The 5,255-nt window shown below is 32.5% G+C and overlaps 1 pseudogene; it reads left to right on the top strand.

Moving 5' to 3' along the window:
- The first annotated feature begins 1,118 nt into the window (after positions 1 to 1,118).
- On the top strand, positions 1,119 to 5,017 carry LOC108757437 (uncharacterized; annotated as a pseudogene).
- Positions 5,018 to 5,255: the final 238 nt, after the last annotated feature.

Below are 5,255 nucleotides of genomic sequence, written 5' to 3'. Positions count from 1 at the left end.
ATTTTTCATTGCCAGTCACGATGCGCCACAAAAAACTCTTTTTTCTTTGCCTGGCAAGCAAAGAAGTCGCAATATTCGAACGATTCGAAATGGCACTTTCTGACAACTCATGTGGTAGCCATCTCCCTTCCTTATGGATCTTTCCCATGGCATGCAAGCGTTTTGAGACGGCCTTTGGAGTAACATTTAACTGTTCCGACAACTCTAAAAGCATTTAGGCTGGATTCTCATCGAGCAATTCTTGCAGCTCGACATCTTCAAACTTTTTCGGCTGCCCTGGACGTTCTTTGTCTCTCACATTAAAATCACCGTTTCGGAAGCGTTGAAACCAAACTGTACATGTTGGTTCCGATGGAGTTTCATTACCATACACTTCGGATAATAATAAGCGATGCGGTTTTCTTAAAGTCGAAGTAGTGAAGAAGCACATGTCGGAAAAATAGCTGATCGCGATTCATTTTCAATCGCTTGGAAAATCTCTTTGGCGTCGAGAAATCTAACCTGTGAGGATTGAATCACTTTCAGCGATGTTTAAACTACAAAAGACATGTGACTTTATCGTCGAAACTCGTCAGCGTTGGAGGCAGAGCCCTCTAGTAGCGAGCGATAGGAATTAAGTTTAACACCTAATAAATTTTCTATTAAACAGATTTCATATTAAGAATAAAAAGTTCATAAGTTAAGTAATCAAATAAATGTTCTGTAATATAAAATTAAAATATAGACTTAAATTTTAATACAACAAAGAAAATCAAGGCTAATGAGAGTATAGCGCGATTAGAAAGACGCAAGTTATGATGTACTCTTATTTGCCTGTGTTTTATATTTATATTAATCTATATAATATAACAGTAATAAGGCTCAATAAATTTAAAAATTCGAAAGAAAAAAGGGTTACGAGTCTAAGATTAAAGCGTTATAAATTAAAATTTCGAAACGTTAATAAATACACATGTCATTTCCTGAAAATCCTTTAACATTACATTTCACCAAAATCGGAGGATTTTTTTGCATTTCCATCGAACGTTTAGCTAATTTATTTACCTCTATTGTTAACTACAGGAAACTTTGTACAGGTACACGATCGATTATGTCTCCATTTGTGAAAACGAATTAATCTTGACGAAGATATGATCTCGATAGATAATCGTGAGAAAGAAACCTTACCTATAGAAGAATAGAGGAATTTATAAAATATGTAAATTTATTGATGCCACTAATGTCTGATATTTGGCTTGAAGTATGTCCAGATGAAAAAGTTGAGAGTTACACAGAGATTACAATTCTGAGCGAAAGCTCAGCTGCATTATTAAAAAATATCATTGTAATTATGCAATTGATTGTGGAATACATTGATACGTTGGATCAGGAGTCAAACGATCATAGTGTCAAACGTATGAAGCATTGGTTTAAAGGTACATTTCATGATGCATAAATGAAAAATTTCTTGTTGAGGTTTCCTTATGGTAAAGCCTCTTATTAATGAATCCAGAAAACGGTCAAAAAGATTTTTCTCAAATAGAATTTACGGAAGGATGTTTGGAACAAAATTTGGGACTTTGTCAAATTCACGTATGGTTTACATCTCTGTTTCACTGCAACGAACAATTTCCCAAGTCTGTCAGGAGCTATTGCATATCTCCATTCTGAAGTATTATTATGTAATAAACACAAGTAATATTATTATCTAATTATTATTATGTATGAGGCCTTTTTTACGAAACTTTTCTCATTTTCAGGTATTATTTGTTACGTCACGCTATTGAGATTTTCTCCGTTTTTTGAGTCAATGCATTTAAGCAATTTACCCGGAGATCGGAGAGATCAAGTTGTGCAATTAAGAACGTTCTGGCAAGTATTGGATAATTATTCGGAAAGGTAATTTTGAACCCAGTGCCAAAAAGATTACGAAACTTATAGCCGAATTTACGTGGATCGACTTTTCGAATGTTTTTGTAATTAGGAAACGTGAGATTGATCTTCAATCGCTTGAGAGTATATACGCGTTCGCGGGATAAATCTACCGGTTTCTTTTGATCTAATAGCTGCGCTAATTTTTGGAAATAAGGGAAAGGATCGTGATTTGAAATGAGAGCTGATTTTATTTGAAATCTTAATCTCTTTTTTCTCTCGCTGTCTTCGTCCGCCTTTAGTAGGCATGGAAGTAATGCAAAAAAAATTATCAATGCTCCGAAGAACTGCCGTGAGACGGGGGCCACGCTATTGACAGCGATAGTCGTAACAGTCCTCTGGATGTGAGATAATTATGAATACTCCGAGAAAGTGTTATAAGACGGGAGCCACGCTATTGGCAGCAACAGTCGCAACAGCCCCTCGGATACTCATGTATATGTACTTGTATGTAATTGAATGAGACGCAGAGCAGAGGCTTAGATTTCAACCGATGTGATTCAGTATTTTCGTTTAAGAAGGGTTTTACCTTCGCCGGCCGTAAAGTTAGCTCAATTTCATGAATTTTTTAAAGAAAATTTATTATATACAGAACAATATGGCGTTTTGCATGAAATTATGTAATGTCTAAACAGTAAAAAAAATATTTTTTAATTAGACAAATATGCATTTTAATGTCTCCAAATGACGATCGAATTAGGGGTCATCTGCAAAACTCGTCTCCATGACGGAAGTAATATTGACTCTGTAAATCATCTGAAATCAAAATTCTTTTTATTTTTATTATATGAGTGTCGCTATGGCATGAACTAAAATAATGTCAATTGCCTGAAATTTGTCAAAATGGTGACATCGAAAAAAAAAAATTAATTTTTTGTCCTAAAAATTTGTTACTTTTTTGTGAATAACAAATCGGATATTTGTTGTAAAATCACGATTCTAGTTCCTGTCATGCGCAAAAGTATTAGGATCAAGAGGAAAAAAAAGAATTAAGTCAATATTTTAATCTATTTTTGAGTTATTAGTTCCGTCAGGTCGAAAAATGTGGTTTTGAAAAAACCGCGTTTAAAGTTTTGGTTTGACTTTTTCCACATATAACAAGTTTTTTAGTTTATTTACGATTCTGCAATACCAGGGCCATATAATAACCCTTCCTCGTCTTCATATAATACTGATTTTCCATCAATCTCTCCAATCGCCGAGCTGTTCTGGCTTTTCTTGATGATTCTGACGTGATGATTTGCGCTGGTAAGCGCTTAAAGGGCCCGTGCGCCCTTACGTATATGAGCTCATAGCTCCGTTAATATTGCGAATTTAAAAAAAACCTTTTACAGGGATATTTTACACATATGTAGGAATCAAAATATGTAAAAAAATTTTTCGATTTTTTTTCGCCTGCAAAGGTGAAACCCCCCTTAATAAGAAAAACAGAACAATGAGAAAAGAAAAATATAAGAGTGTGTTTCTGATGAAGCGCGAGGATAGTTCTCATCTTGATCTAATTAATTTTTGTCTATACTGGATAGATTTCTACTTTTGCTCTATAAATGAATAACTGAATGAATAACTGTTTGATTGAATAACTGAATAAAAGCCGAACAAATAACTGAACTATTGAACAACTGACTGAATAACTGAATAACAGAATAACTGACTGAATAAAAACTGGATGTATAACTGAACTGACGACTGCTTTTAGCAGCTCCTTTTATATTTTGGAAATTAATGTGGGAGTGTCCTTTCAGGACCAATCAATACTTTTCAAAATTTGATAGAACCTATACTCGCGCTTGTTTCTTTAAGATAAGGCAGTAAGGCTCCGCGTAAACCCTCTACTCCCCACTCTACAGGTTTAATCTTAATAGGTAATAGTTGAGAGTTTTAATAATTTATAATAAAAATTCGGTTTTTCTGAACTAACATCCTTGTGCGAGGCGAATCTATTACATTCTGAATTATATATCTAAAATTAATTTAATTTTATTGGAAGAAAGAAAAAAAGGAAGAAAAAGGTATTCGTCCTCGCATTCAGGAAGATTTCTATTTTGCTGTTAATTGCTTAATTACTAAACGCTAATGTAATATACATTATCACTAATATAATGTTAATATACTCTTTTATTTACTATTTTATAGAAAGCCTTCTTTGAAAAAGATCGTGGGATATTCTTAGACGTTCTTTAGAGTAGATAATCTGTGTAAAGGTACATAACGTGATCTATCTGTTGATTTGAATGTTTAAATAAAGGAACTAAATATACCCCCTATAAAAGAGAAAAAGAATTTTCTGTTTCGAAATAAAGATAAAATAGGGAAATATCAAGACCAAGACGAAATACTAATCTAGAGATAAGATGAAAATAAGGTATAAATCATATATTTATAATAACGAAAGAGAGGATTTTATCGAGATGTAATATATTGAAAATTGGTGCGATTTCGTCGACTTTACCTCAACTGACTAATCTACTAAAAACTTTATTTTTAAAAGCTAGACTAGTTTGGTATAGCAACTGTATTAATTTGAATCATATTTTAAAACTGATTAATTATTGAAGCATCTTCTCGTTTACCTAAGAAAGAATTGCAATCGCATTTGTATTTAATTATTGGTGACATTATGTTGAACAGCAATTTAAATGAGTTGCACAAGTAATCGTTTTAAATAAAAAGTAAAAACTATAAACGGTGGATAATTTAATTTTTGTAGAGCACTTATTTAGAAATATGTGGGATAACGTATAATTAACTTAGTAGACGCTCGCTAATTATTACTTGTTTCGTTTGACAGAGAAAAAATATTTGAAAGCTTTGTTACGATTTTACCAAGTTTACTCCTGAAACCGAGCATAAATGGCATCGTAATTTTTATGTTCAGTTAAATAGTTTTACGTTTTAAGAAATGGATCCGGGAAGAATTGATAGCTAAACATGAGTTTATGATCGGTAAATTATATGAATTTGATTAAATCCTATATTGTGTTATCGTTTATATCATATTAACGCTTTATTTTTTTCAGAAAACACTAAGAAGATTGACATTGTGGGTATACACGACGACAAACAGTCGAGACTTATGATATATATGATCTATTTTATTTTATAGATATATGTACTCAGTAAGTCGGGTTGCCTATCTGCCTATGAGCACGCGTTACTGGTAATGCAGAATGATTAGATCGCAAGTACGACGAGGAATGAGACAAGAGAAATTAAATTGTATTCTGATATATTGTAAAATTTAATAATATTATATGAAATACACATTTAATAATATAAATGACATTTAATACATATTTAAGAAAATATAATTATAAATAATATCTTTTGTTACGGCTCCCCCC

Source organism: Trachymyrmex cornetzi, unplaced genomic scaffold, assembly GCF_001594075.2.
Source record: "Trachymyrmex cornetzi isolate Tcor2-1 unplaced genomic scaffold, Tcor1.1 scaffold143, whole genome shotgun sequence".
NCBI classification, from domain to species: domain Eukaryota; kingdom Metazoa; phylum Arthropoda; class Insecta; order Hymenoptera; family Formicidae; genus Trachymyrmex; species Trachymyrmex cornetzi.
Note: the sequence above shows the minus strand (reverse complement) of the source record. Positions and strands in the feature narration are given on the sequence as shown.